General features: G+C 52.1%; 1 protein-coding gene across 1 annotated transcript in view; it reads left to right on the forward strand.

Annotated features, from left to right (window-relative positions):
* Nucleotides 1–5,610, forward strand: part of LOC140480278 (fucolectin-1-like) — a 30,226-nt gene extending 24,616 nt beyond the window's left edge. Inside the window, exon 5 of the mRNA XM_072574986.1 lies at nucleotides 5,574–5,610. The gene's annotated coding sequence lies outside the window, so the exon portion shown is untranslated. The remainder of the gene's footprint in view (nucleotides 1–5,573) is intronic.
* The last annotated feature ends 9,558 nt before the right edge of the window (nucleotides 5,611–15,168 follow it).

The raw sequence follows: 15,168 nt of genomic DNA on the forward strand, positions 1-15,168 counted from the left end.
ACCCTTGGGTGGACTGGAAAAAGATAGTGTGTGGGGCTATCCAAAACGAGAGTACCCAAGATGGCCAAGGGTATTGATGAGACAATAAAGTAGAAAAACACACCGGAATAATAATGGCAGTAAATCAGGAAGAGTGTCTCAAATGCAGGAGAGAGGTGAAGGCTAAGGGGAAGCAGAAGGAAAGGATGGCAGGCTGTGCTAAAACAAAGTCAAATGTTCATCAAACATATCAACAATAAAAGATTAGTGAAGGATAGTGTGCGGCCCATAAGGACCAAACAGGGCAAGCTGCTCACTGAAGCAAAGGATAAGACAGGGGGCTATGAAATAAATATTTGGCGTCTGTTTTTACCAAATTAGAAAATGGTGAGATGTTGGTGCTCAGCATCTGAACCGTATAGTGATAAATAAAGAAGAGGTGCTAAAAAGACTGGCAAATCTCCAGCGAGAGAAGTTGCCAGGCCCAGATGGGATGCATACGAGATTGCTGAGAGAGGTAAGGGAACAAATTGCAGAGCCATTGACAGACATTTTCCTGGCCCCTCTGAATATAGAATTAGTCCTGAGGGATTGGAAATGTCATGCTATTGTTTAAGAAAGAGGCAAATGATAACCCAGGAAACCATAGTCCTGTCAGTGTGACATCAATAGTGGGGAAACTGATGGAAGCCCTGATCTGGTTTATGGTAAATATACACTCAGAGAAATAGAACTTGTAACTAGACAGTCAACCTGGCTTTGTCAATGGCAGGTCATGTCTGACAAATTGAGTTGAGCTCTTTGATTCGGGTTCTGCTGTGAATGTTGTCTATTTGAATTTTCAGATAGGACTTGACACAGTGTCACATGGTAGGTTGGTTAACAAATGAGAAATGTTTGGGATTAATGGGACCTCTGCAACGTGGATTAGAAGGTGCCTAACAGATAAGAAACAGAGGGTGGGTATAGATGGGCATTTCTCAGGTTGGAGGCCAGTTGAAAATGGTGTTCCCCAGAGTTCTGTGTTGGGAACCTTGGTTTTTCTGATTTATATAAATAATTTTAGGGATGAGTGTTGAGGGTAAAATCTCTATGTTTGGAGAGGGTACGAAGCCAGGGAGAATAGGGAATTGTGAGGCTGGTGCAGAGAGACTCCAGAGGGACATTGAACAGTTGGCCAAATGGACAGACACCTGGCAAATGCATTTCAAAGCAGGGAAACGTGAGGTGATGCATTTTGGGAGAAGGAACATAGAGAGACAATACCGACTCAATGGGACAACTTTGAGGGGAGGACAGGAGCAGAGACACCTCGGGGTTCAGGGGCATGGTTCTCTGAAGGTGGCCTTACAAGTTGGAACAATCTTCAAGAAGGTTTATAGGATCCTTGGGTTTATAATTCGGGGCTTAGAGTGTAAACATGAGGTGGGGATGTTACACCTCAACAATATCATTGGTCAGACTACATTTGGAGTATGGTGTTCAGGTCTGGGAACATTATTTAGGTCAAAGTCCATGATCGTCCCAAAGGCTGAGATTATTTTATATTCACTCACGGGTGAGGGCATCTTTGGACAGGCAACCATTTATCACGCATCCCTAATTGCCATGTGACCAGGCCAACCACTCAAAACATTCTTAAGCAGGCAGCCCTAGATCTAACTTTGCAATTTGTTTCGGTAAGTGAATAGTGAAAATTACTCAGAGTGAGGTAGCTAGGTTGACTACTAGATTTTAAAACAGACAAAAATTTATTCACAAAATTACACAGTGAAGCACAAAGAACAGAATAAAGAACCCTTATAGAACTCAACCTCGCCAGCTGTTCCAAATATACACAACATCCCAAAAAGTAAACCCCCTTTAAAACTCAGGACAAATGGAACACATACTTACAGGTTGGAGTTGAAGGGCAGAAAAGTGAGAGAGAGTTTCCACACAGCTCCCTGTTGAAGTTGCCAGTTCAGGACTGAACTAAAACAGCTCAGCTCGGCTAGAGAGCTGACCACTCCCCTGTCTTTATACAAATCACTTCTAAAGCATGGTCACTTTGGTCTGAAGTTTCATCTATTTACAAAAGGCCTCTCAAAACCCTTTTCATCTCTGTACCAAACCAGACTGATCAGAGCCCCGCCCGGTTTATTACCCCTCTGGAAAATATCAAGGAACAGCTTTTAGGAAAAAAGGTCTAGCTTTGTGACACCAGAGAGCAATTAAGAGACAGCTACATTGCTGTGGGTCTGGAGTCACATGTACGTCAGACCAGGTAAAGATGGCAGTTTCCTTCCCTAAAGGACATTAGTGACCCAGATGAGTTTCTCTGACAATGGCTTCATGGCCATCATCAGACACTTTACATTAGATTCTTTATTGAATTGAAATTCCATCATCTGCTGTTGTGGGATGTGAACCTTGGTCCCATTAGCTGAATTTCTGGATGGATCGTCTTGTTATAATACCACTAGGCAATTGCCTCCCAATTCAGAATCCAACAAGGAGACTAAAAAGATAAAGAGAAAAAATAAATACAACATCAAATTAGCAAGGAATATGAAAATAAACAATAAGAGTTTCTTTAAATACATCAAAACCAGAAAGGACAATGTGAACATGGCCCCTTAGAAAATGAGTCTGGAGTCACGGTTTTGGTGAACACAGAAATTAAACAGATATTTTGCATCAGTCCTTATGGAGAAGGGTACTTTGAACATCCCATTCATACTAAAGAATACAGGGGGAAGAATCACCATCTCTGGAGAAGTATATTATATTATATTAGATAAACTCATGGGGCTAAAGGGAGCAAAATCCCCTGGTCCTGGGGTCTGTCTCTAGGGATTCTAAAAGAGGGAGCTACAGAGATAGTGATGCACTGGCTGTAACTTTCCAAAAATCTTTGGATTCTGGAGAAGTGCCAAAGGATTGGAAAAATGTTGATGTGATACCCTGACTCAAAAAGGGAGGGATCCAAAGCGTGGGCAACTGTCGGCTGATTAGCCAAACATGTATCGTTAGCACTGTATTGGAATTCATAAACTCATAATCTAATCAAGTCAGCATGGCTTCAGGAAAGGGACATCATGTCTAACTGACTTATTAGAGTTTCTCAAGAAGTCTGAAGCAGAGTGGATAGAGGGGAACCAGTCGATGTGCTGTATTTGACTTCTAGAAGGTGTTCGATAAGCTACCTCACACAAGGTTAACTTATAAGATAACAGCCCACAGTGTTGGAGGCAGTACATTGGCATGGATAAAGAATTAGCTGATGGGCAGAAAACAGTGAGTGGGGATGAAGGGTTCTTTATCTGGTTGGTAACCTGTGACTGGTGGAGTTCCACAGGGATCAGCGCTGGGACCAGAACTGGACAGATATCATTTCATTGGAAGCAGCTCAGAGAAGGTTTGCTTGGATAATCCCTAGGATGGAGAAATTGTCTTATGAGCAGAAGTTAAACAGGTTGGGCAGCTCAGTTGCTCAGTGGTTAGCACTGCTTCCTCACAGCGTCAGGGACCCAGGTTTGATTCCAGCCTCGGGTGACTGTCTGTGTGGAGTTTGCACATTCTCCCCGTGTCTGCGTGGGTTTCCTCCGGGTGCTCTGGTTTCCTCCAACAATCCAAAGATGTGCAGGTTAGGTGAATTGGCCATGCTAAACTGCCCAGAGTGTTCAGGGATGTGTAGGTTAGATGCATTAGTCAGGGGTAAATGTAGTGCAACAGGGTTGGGGGAATGGGTCTGGGTGGGTTACTCTTCGGATGGTTGGTGTGGACCTGTTGGGCCAAATGACCTGTTTTCACACTGTAGGGATTATATGATACTCCTTGAAGGTTAAAAGAATGAGAGGTAATCTCATCGAAATGTATCAGATTCTTAAGGGGCTTGACAGGGTCAATGCTGGGAGGATGTTCCCCCTCATGGGAGAGTCTGGGACCAAAGGGCACAGTCTCAGAATAAAGGGGCACCAACTGACGACGGAGATGTGGAGTAGTTTCTTCTCGCAGAGAGCTGTGGGGGCAGCGTCCTTGTGTATATTTAAGGCTGACATCAATAGATTCTTGATCATTCAGGGAATCAAAGGTTATAGGGAAAGGGCAGGAAATCTGAGACATGTCAAATCAGCCATAATCCTCTTGAATGGTGTCCTCCTGTTCCTGTTTCTGATGGTCTGATGGTATTTATCTTATTAATTTGTTTCAGTAAGGTCGCCTCTTATTCTTTCTACATTATAGATTTTATTGTCACATGTTCTCAAGTATAGGGGGGCAGGAGGATATTGAAAACTATATAATGTCACTGCAGACAGGGTTATATCAGGTACAAAGTGCCCAGGTATGAAGGAAGCTTAGGTACAAAGTAGCAAGATCATAAGAGTTAAAAAGTTAAACATTATTTCATATAATTATAAAGAAATAAGTCTCCAGTTGAAGCTTCCTTGGAAATTCTAATTTAAATAATATTCAGCTCCTCTGTTGTTCCTGCCAAATTGCAACATCTTAAGTTTTCACAAATTATATTCCATCTGCCATATTTTTGCCCACTCACTTAACCTGTGCAGACTCTGCGTCATCTGCAACACTCACCTTCCTACCTATTCTTGTGTCGTTAACCAATTTGATGATAATACTTTCATTTCCCTTGTTCAAATCTCTAATGCAGTTTGTAAATAATGACTAATACAGATTATAAATGACTGTGGCCCCAGCACTGATCCCTGGGGCACTCCACCAATTACAGTTCCCATAAGACCATCAGATATAGGAGCAGAATTAGGCCATTTGGCCCATTGAGTCTGTTCTGCCATTCAATCATGGCTGACCTATTTCTCAATCACATTCTCCTTCCTTCTCCCCATAACCATTGATCCCTTTATGAATCAAGACTCTGTCTATCTCTGTCTTAAATACTCTCGGCCTCCACAGCCCTCTGTGCCAATGAGTTCCACAGACACACCTACACCCCGGCTGAAGAAATTCCTCCTCATCTCTGTTCTAAAGGGTTGTCCCTCACTCCTTGTCTCTCCTACTAGTGGAAGCATCTCAGTGTGCCCTCTATCCAGGCCATTGAGGAACCTGTCAGTTTCAGTCAGATTCCCCCCTTGTCCTTCTTAACTCTAGTGAGTAAAGACCCAGAGTTAGATCATGGCAGTGCCCCCTTATCCTAACACTTTGTTTTCTATTAGTTAGCCAATCCTCTCTCCAAGCTAATTTACAACCTCCAACACCATGGACTCTTAAATTAAATAGCCCCATGGCCAATCCTACACTGAATGTCTTTTGAAATCCAGATATGTGACATCTACTAGTTCCCCTTTATCAGTTTCCCCTTCATGAAACCACACTGACTCTGCCTGATCATATTATATATTTCTAATTGCTCTGTTATTACATCCTTTATAAAAGACGACCATTTTCCTGGTCAGGAACATTAATCTAACTGGTAGAGAGTTCCCTGTTTGATTGTCTCTGTTTCTTTTTGATGTTAGGGACTGGGTTGAGCTGCAGAGCTAGTGGTGTTGTTTCAAAATAAGTATGTATTTGTTTCCAGACCTGGTGAAAAAAATATCTAACTCTCTTCTGTTTTTCTGTGTTTTATTCAGGTGTCCTGTTTGATTTCTCACGTGCAACAAGGTTTGCTAAAGTGGATCAGCAGTAGCTGCTCTTAATAACACTTCTTCATGACTTAATCTATGATTCACTCTAACTCTGATCACAAATAAATGGCTTACACCATCTGTCAGGCTGGATTTTAATTGTGTTTAATCATTATGACTGGAAAGGTTCAAGATACAGGAAAGCAATGGTGGGGTGAGGGCATATTGGCTCAGTGGTTAGTCCCACTGCCTCAGGGACCCAGGTTCGATTCCACCCTCAGGTGATATTCGAGATGATGCCCATGTTCCATGTCTATATAAAAGGAAATTTCCCCTTTGAATAGGTTACTCCCATGACTGGCTTGGGGCTTATTTAAGACACAACCTGGCCTGTCTTATTGGTCACAGGTACAGCCTCAAAAGCTATTTGTTTAACAGACTTGAACCAGAGAACAGATTCACCCAGAAAGTGACCTTTGAATGGACTGAGAATGAGTCAGGCTAGAATGATGCCTTCACATGTGGATTAATGACTTGGGCTGAAATGTCAGGGCTATGATCTAGAATTCTGCAGATGACAGCAACATAGTTAGGGGTGAGCGGTCGTGCTGTTTAGCACCAGCCTGGGCCAGTCAGGCAGAGCAATCACACGGGGAATTCATGCTGGAAACAGGGAGGGCTAACAAGGCAAGGGGTTACACCAGGAATGATCAGACCCCAGAAAGTACTGAAGATCAGAGGGGCCTCAGTCGGCTTACCCACAGATATCCCTGAACAAAGAAAGAACAAAGACAATGTACAGCCCAGGAGCTGGCCCTTCGGCCCTCCAAGCCTGAGCTGATCCAAATCCACTGTCTAAACCTGTCGCCCAATCCCTAAGCATCTGTATCCCTCTGCTCCCCACCTACTCAGGCATCTGTCCAGACACATCTTAAATGAATCTACCGTGCCTGCCTCTACCACCTCGACTGGCAACGTGTTCCAGACACCCACCACCCTCTGTGTGAAGTACTCACCGCGTGTATCGCCCTTAAACTTTCCACCTCTCGCCTTAAAGGCATGACCCCTCGTTATTGAATCCTTCACCCTGGGAAAAAGCTTGTCTCTATCCACCCTGTCTATACCCTTCATGATTTTGTAAACCTCAATCAGGTCCCCTCCAATAGTGCCCACTCCCTCAGCACTGACCCTCCAATAGTGCCAACTCCCTCAGCACTGAGCCTCCGACAGTGCCCACACCCTCAGCACTGACCCTCCGACAGTGCCCACTCCCTTAGCACTGACCCTCTGAAGTGCCCACTCCCTCAGCACTGACCCTCTGACAGTGCAGCACTCCCTCAGCGCTGACCCTACGACAGTGCCCACTCCCTCAGCACTGACCCTCCGACAGTGCCCACTCCCTCAGCACTGAGCCTCCAACAGTGCCCACTCCCTCAGCACTGACCCTCCGACAGTGCCCACACCCTCAGCACTGAGCCTCCAACAGTGCCCATTCCCTCAGCACTGAGCCTTCGACAGTGCACACTCCCTCAGCACTGACCCTGCGACAGTGCGGCACTCCCTCAGCACTGACCCTCCGACAGTACGGCAATCCCTCAAAACTGACCCTCCAACAGTGCTGCACTCCCTCAGCACTGACCCTCCAACAGTATGGCATTCCCTCAGTACTGATCCGCTAACAGTGCAGCACTTCCTCAGCACTGACCCTCTGACAGTGCCCACTCCCTCAGCACTGTCCCTCTGACTGTGCGGCGCTCCCTCAGCACTGACCCTCTGACAGTACCCACTCCCTCAGCACTGACCCTCCGACAGTGCCCACTTCCTCAGCACTGACCTTCTGACAGGGCCCACTCCCTCAGCACTGACCCTCCGACAGTGCCCACTCACTCAGCACTGACCCTCCGACAGTGCCCTCTCCCTCAGCACTGAGCCTCCAACAGTGCCCACTCCCTCAGCACTGACCCTCAGACAGTGCAGCACTCCCTCAGCACTGACCCTCAGACAGTGCCCACTCCCTCATCACTGACCCTCCGACAGTACAGCAATCCCTCAAATCTAACCCTCCAACAGTGCGGCACTCCCTCAGCACTGGCACTCCGACAGTTTGGCACTCCCTCAAAACTGACCCTCCAATAGCACGGCGCTCCCTTAGCACTGATCCTCCCACAGTGCCAACTCCTTCAGCACTGACCCTCTGACAGTGAGGCCCACACTCAGCACTGACCCTCCAACAGTACCCACTCCCTCAGCACTGACCCCCTGACAGTGCCCACTCCCTCAGCACTGAGCCTCCAACAGTGCCCATTCCCTCAGCACTGAGCCTTCGATAGTGCCCACTCCCTCAGCACTGACTATCTGACAGTACTGCACTCCCTCAAAGCTGACCTTCCAACAGTGTGGCGCTCCCTCGGCACTGACCCTCCGACAGTGCGGCAATCCCTTAAAACTGACCCTCCAACAGTATGGCACTCCCTCAGTACTGATCCTCTGACAGTGCGTCGCTCCCTCAGCACTGACCCTCCAACAGTGCTGCACTCCCTCAGCACTGACCCTCCAGCAGTATGGCACTCCCTCAGTACTGATCCTCTGACAGTGCAGCACTTCCTCAGCACTGACCCTCTGCCAGTGCGGCACTCCATCAGCACTCACCCTCCAACAGGGCCCACTCCCTCAGCACTGATCCCCCACAGTGCGGCATTCTCTCAGCACGGACCCTCCGACAGTGCAGCACTTCCTCAGCACTGACCCTCCGACAGTGCAGCACTTCCTCAGCACTGACCCTCTGACAGTGCAGTGCTCCCTCAGCAGTGACTCTCCGACAGAGCACACTCCCTTAGCACTATCCCTCTAATAGTGCCATCTACCTCAGCACTGACCCTCCGACAGTGTGGCACTCCCTCAGCACTGACCCTCCGACAGTATGGCACTCCCTCAAAACTGATCCTCCAACAGTTCGGCATTCCCTCGGCACTGATCCTCCGACAGTGCAGCACTGACCCTCCAACAGTACGGCACTCCCTCAGCACTGATCCTCCGACAGTGAAGCACTTCCTCAGCACTGACCCTCTGACAGTGCGGGACTCCCTCAGCACTGATCCTCTGACAGTGCAGCACTCCCTCAGCACTGACCCTCCGACAGTGCGGCACTCCATCAGCACTCACCCTCCAACAGGGCCCACTCCTTCAGCACTGATCCTCCAATAGTCCGGCATTCTCTCAGCACTGACCCTCCGACAGTACGTCACTCCCACAAAACTGACCCTCCAACAGTGCTGCACACCCTCAGCACTGACCCTCTGATAGCGCCCACTCCCTTAGTACTGACCCTCCAACAGTGCCCACTCCCTCAGCACTGTCCCTCTGACTGTGCGGCGCTACCTCAGCACTGACCCTCTGACAGTACGTCACTCCCACAAAACTGACCCTCCAACAGTGCTGCACACCCTCAGCACTGACCCTCTGATAGTGCCCACTCCCTTAGTACTGACCCTCCAACAGTGCCCACTCCCTCAGCACTGTCCCTCTGACTGTGCGGCGCTACCTCAGCACTGACCCTCTGACAGGGCCCACTCCCTCAGCACTGACCCTCCCACAGTGCCCACTTCCTCAGCACTGACCTTCTGACAGGGCCCACTCCCTCAGCACTGACCCTCCGACAGTGCCCACTCACTCAGCACTGACCCTCCAACAGTGCCCTCTCCCTCAGCACTGAGCCTCCAACAGTGCCCACTCCCTCAGCACTGACCCTAGACAGTGCAGCACTCCCTCAGCACTGACCCTCCAACAGTGCCCACTCCCTCATCACTGACCCTCCGACAGTACAGCAATCCCTCAAATCTAACCCTCCAACAATGCTGCACTCCCTCAGCACTGACCCTCCAGCAGTATGGCACTCCCTCAGTACTGATCCTCTGACAGTGCAGCACTTCCTCAGCACTGACCCTCTGACAGTGCGGCGCTCCCTCAGCACTGACCCTCTGACAGTGCGGCACTCCATCAGCACTCACCCTCCAACAGGGCCCACTCCCTCAGCACTGATCCCCCACAGTGCGGCATTCTCTCAGCACTGACCCTCTGACAGTGCAGCACTTCCTCAGCACTGACCCTCTGACAGTGCAGTGCTCCCTCAGCAGTGACTCTCCGACAGAGCACACTCCCTTAGCACTATCCCTCTAATAGTGCCATCTACCTCAGCACTGACCCTCCGACAGTGTGGCACTCCCTCAGCACTGACCCTCCGACAGTATGGCACTCCCTCAAAACTGATCCTGCAACAGTTCGGCATTCCCTCAGCACTGACCCTCCGACAGTACTGCACTCCCTCAAAACTGACCCGCCAACAGTGCGGCACTCCCTCAGCACTGATCCTCCGACAGTGAAGCACTTCCTCAGCACTGACCCTCTGACAGTGCGGGACTCCCTCAGCACTGATCCTCTGACAGTGCGGCACTCCCTCAGCACTGACCCTCCGACAGTGCGGCACTCCATCAGCACTCACCCTCCAACAGGGCCCACTCCTTCAGCACTGATCCTCCAATAGTCCGGCATTCTCTCAGCACTGACCCTCCAACAGTGTGGCACTCCCTCAGCACTGACCCTCCGACAGTACGTCACTCCCACAAAACTGACCCTCCAACAGTGCTGCACACCCTCAGCACTGACCCTCTGATAGTGCCCACTCCCTTAGTACTGACCCTCCAACAGTGCCCACTCCCTCAGCACTGTCCCTCTGACTGTGCGGCGCTACCTCAGCACTGACCCTCCGACAGTGCCCACTCACTCAGCACTGACCCTCTGACAGGGCCCACTCCCTCAGCACTGACCCTCCCACAGTGCCCACTTCCTCAGCACTGACCTTCTGACAGGGCCCACTCCCTCAGCACTGACCCTCCGACAGTGCCCACTCACTCAGCACTGACCCTCCGACAGTGCCCTCTCCCTCAGCACTGAGCCTCCAACAGTGCCCACTCCCTCAGCACTGACCCTCAGACAGTGCAGCACTCCCTCAGCACTGACCCTCCGACAGTGCGGCACTCCCTCAGTACTGACCCTCCGACAGTGCCCACTCCCTCAGCACTGACCCTCCAACAGTGCCCACTCCCTCATCACTGACCCTCCGACAGTACAGCAATCCCTCAAATCTAACCCTCCAACAGTGCGGCACTCCCTCAGCACTGGCACTCCGACAGTTTGGCACTCCCTCAAAACTGACCCTCCAATAGCACGGCGCTCCCTTAGCACTGATCCTCCCACAGTGCCAACTCCTTCAGCACTGACCCTCTGACAGTGAGGCCCACACTCAGCACTGACCCTCCAACAGTACCCACTCCCCCAGCACTGACCCCCTGACAGTGCCCACTCCCTCAGCACTGAGCCTCCAACAGTGCCCATTCCCTCAGCACTGAGACTTCGATAGTGCCCACTCCCTCAGCACTGACTATCTGACAGTACTGCACTCCCTCAAAGCTGACCTTCCAACAGTGTGGCGCTCCCTCGGCACTGACCCTCCGACAGTACGGCAATCCCTTAAAACTGACCCTCCAACAGTATGGCACTCCCTCAGTACTGACCCTCTGACAGTGCGGCATTCTCTCAGCACTGACCCTCCGACAGTGCAGCACTTCCTCAGCACTGACCCTCTGACAGTGCAGTGCTCCCTCCGCAGTGACTCTCCGACAGAGCACACTCCCTTAGCACTATCCCTCTAATAGTGCCATCTACCTCAGCACTGACCCTCCGACAGTGTGGCACTCCCTCAGCACTGACCCTCCGACAGTATGGCACTCCCTCAAAACTGACCCTCCAATAGCACGGCGCTCCCTTAGCACTGATCCTCCCACAGTGCCAACTCCTTCAGCACTGACCCTCTGACAGTGAGGCCCACACTCAGCACTGACCCTCCAACAGTACCCACTCCCTCAGCACTGATCCTCTGACAGTGCCCACTCCCTCAGCACTGAGCCTCCAACAGTGCCCATTCCCTCAGCACTGAGCCTTCGATAGTGCCCACTCCCTCAGCACTGACTATCTGACAGTACTGCACTCCCTCAAAACTGACCCTCCAACAGTGCTGCACTCCCTCAGCACTGACCCTCCAACAGTATGGCTCTCCCTCAGTACTGATCCTCTAACAGTGCAGCACTTCCTCAGCACTGACCCTCTGACAGTGCTGCACTCCCTCAGCACTGACCCTCCAACAGTATGGCACTCCCTCAGTACTGATCCTCTGACAGTGCGGCGCTCCCTCAGCACTGACCCTCTGACAGTGTGCACTCCATCAGCACTCACCCTCCAACAGGGCCCACTCTCTCAGCACTGAACCCCCACAGTGCAGCACTTCCTCAGCACTGACCTTCTGACAGTGCAGTGCTCCCTCAGCAGTGACTCTCCGACAGAGCACACTCCCTTAGCACTATCCCTCTAATAGTGCCATCTACCTCAGCACTGACCCTCCGACAGTGTGGCACTCCCTCAGCACTGACCCTCCGACAGTGTGGCACTCCCTCAGCACTGACCCTCCGACAGTTGGCACTCCCTCAAAACTGATCCTCCAACAGTTCGGCATTCCCTCAGCACTGACCCTCTGACAGTGCGGCACTCCCTCAGCACTGATCCTCCGACAGTGCAGCACTTCCTCAGCACTGACCCCCCGACAGTGTGGCACTCCCTCAAAACTGATCCTCCAAGAGTTCGGCATTCCCTCAGCACTGACCCTCCGACAGTGCAGCACTTCCTCAGCACTGACCCTCTGACAGTGCTGCACTCCCTCAGCACTGACCCTCCAACAGTATGGCACTCCCTCAGCACTGATCCTCCGACAGTGCAGCACTTCCTCAGCACTGACCCTCTGACAGTGTGGCACTCCCTCAGCACTGACCCTCCGACAGTACGTCACTCCCACAAAACTGACCCTCCAACAGTGCTGCACACCCTCAGCACTGACCCTCTGATAGTGCCCACTCCCTTAGTACTGACCCTCCAACAGTGCCCACTCCCTCAGCACTGTCCCTCTGACTGTGCGGCGCTACCTCAGCACTGACCCTCCGACAGTGCCCACTCACTCAGCACTGACCCTCTGACAGGGCCCACTCCCTCAGCACTGACCCTCCCACAGTGCCCACTTCCTCAGCACTGACCTTCTGACAGGGCCCACTCCCTCAGCACTGACCCTCCGACAGTGCCCACTCACTCAGCACTGACCCTCCGACAGTGCCCTCTCCCTCAGCACTGAGCCTCCAACAGTGCCCACTCCCTCAGCACTGACCCTCAGACAGTGCAGCACTCCCTCAGCACTGACCCTCCGACAGTGCGGCACTCCCTCAGTACTGACCCTCCGACAGTGCCCACTCCCTCAGCACTGACCCTCCAACAGTGCCCACTCCCTCATCACTGACCCTCCGACAGTACAGCAATCCCTCAAATCTAACCCTCCAACAGTGCGGCACTCCCTCAGCACTGGCACTCCGACAGTTTGGCACTCCCTCAAAACTGACCCTCCAATAGCACGGCGCTCCCTTAGCACTGATCCTCCCACAGTGCCAACTCCTTCAGCACTGACCCTCTGACAGTGAGGCCCACACTCAGCACTGACCCTCCAACAGTACCCACTCCCTCAGCACTGACCCCCTGACAGTGCCCACTCCCTCAGCACTGAGCCTCCAACAGTGCCCATTCCCTCAGCACTGAGACTTCGATAGTGCCCACTCCCTCAGCACTGACTATCTGACAGTACTGCACTCCCTCAAAGCTGACCTTCCAACAGTGTGGCGCTCCCTCGGCACTGACCCTCCGACAGTACGGCAATCCCTTAAAACTGACCCTCCAACAGTATGGCACTCCCTCAGTACTGACCCTCTGACAGTGCGGCATTCTCTCAGCACTGACCCTCCGACAGTGCAGCACTTCCTCAGCACTGACCCTCTGACAGTGCAGTGCTCCCTCCGCAGTGACTCTCCGACAGAGCACACTCCCTTAGCACTATCCCTCTAATAGTGCCATCTACCTCAGCACTGACCCTCCGACAGTGTGGCACTCCCTCAGCACTGACCCTCCGACAGTATGGCACTCCCTCAAAACTGACCCTCCAATAGCACGGCGCTCCCTTAGCACTGATCCTCCCACAGTGCCAACTCCTTCAGCACTGACCCTCTGACAGTGAGGCCCACACTCAGCACTGACCCTCCAACAGTACCCACTCCCTCAGCACTGATCCTCTGACAGTGCCCACTCCCTCAGCACTGAGCCTCCAACAGTGCCCATTCCCTCAGCACTGAGCCTTCGATAGTGCCCACTCCCTCAGCACTGACTATCTGACAGTACTGCACTCCCTCAAAACTGACCCTCCAACAGTGCTGCACTCCCTCAGCACTGACCCTCCAACAGTATGGCACTCCCTCAGTACTGATCCTCTGACAGTGCAGCACTTCCTCAGCACTGACCCTCTGACAGTGCTGCACTCCCTCAGCACTGACCCTCCAACAGTATGGCTCTCCCTCAGTACTGATCCTCTAACAGTGCAGCACTTCCTCAGCACTGACCCTCTGACAGTGCTGCACTCCCTCAGCACTGACCCTCCAACAGTATGGCACTCCCTCAGTACTGATCCTCTGACAGTGCGGCGCTCCCTCAGCACTGACCCTCTGACAGTGTGCACTCCATCAGCACTCACCCTCCAACAGGGCCCACTCTCTCAGCACTGAACCCCCACAGTGCAGCACTTCCTCAGCACTGACCTTCTGACAGTGCAGTGCTCCCTCAGCAGTGACTCTCCGACAGAGCACACTCCCTTAGCACTATCCCTCTAATAGTGCCATCTACCTCAGCACTGACCCTCCGACAGTGTGGCACTCCCTCAGCACTGACCCTCCGACAGTGTGGCACTCCCTCAGCACTGACCCTCCGACAGTTGGCACTCCCTCAAAACTGATCCTCCAACAGTTCGGCATTCCCTCAGCACTGACCCTCTGACAGTGCGGCACTCCCTCAGCACTGATCCTCCGACAGTGCAGCACTTCCTCAGCACTGACCCTCTGACAGTGCGGCACTCCCTCAGCACTGACCCCCCGACAGTACGGCACTCCCTCAGCATTGACCCTCCGACAGTACGGCACTCCCTCAGCACTGACCCTCCGACAGTACGGCAATCCCTCAAAACTGACCCTCCAACAGTGCTGCACTCCCTCAGCACTGACCCTCCAACAGTATGGCACTCCCTCAGTACTGATCCTCTGACAGTGCAGCACTTCTCAGCACTGACCCTCCGACAGTGCGGCGCTCCCTCAGCACTGACCCTCTGACAGTGCGGCACTCCATCAGCACTCACCCTCCAACAGGGCCCACTCTCTCAGCACTGAACCCCCACAGTGCAGCACTTCCTCAGCACTGACCCTCTGACAGTGCAGTGCTCCCTCAGCAGTGACTCTCCGACAGAGCACACTCCCTTAGCACTATCCCTCTAATAGTGCCATCTACCTCAGCACTGACCCCCCGACAGTGTGGCACTCCCTCAGCACTGACCCCCCGACAGTATGGCACTCCCTCAAAACTGATCCTGCAACAGTTCGGCATTCCCTCAGCACTGACCCTCCGACAGTACTGCACT

Source organism: Chiloscyllium punctatum, chromosome 8, assembly GCF_047496795.1.
Source record: "Chiloscyllium punctatum isolate Juve2018m chromosome 8, sChiPun1.3, whole genome shotgun sequence".
Taxonomy (NCBI): Eukaryota; Metazoa; Chordata; class Chondrichthyes; order Orectolobiformes; family Hemiscylliidae; genus Chiloscyllium; species Chiloscyllium punctatum.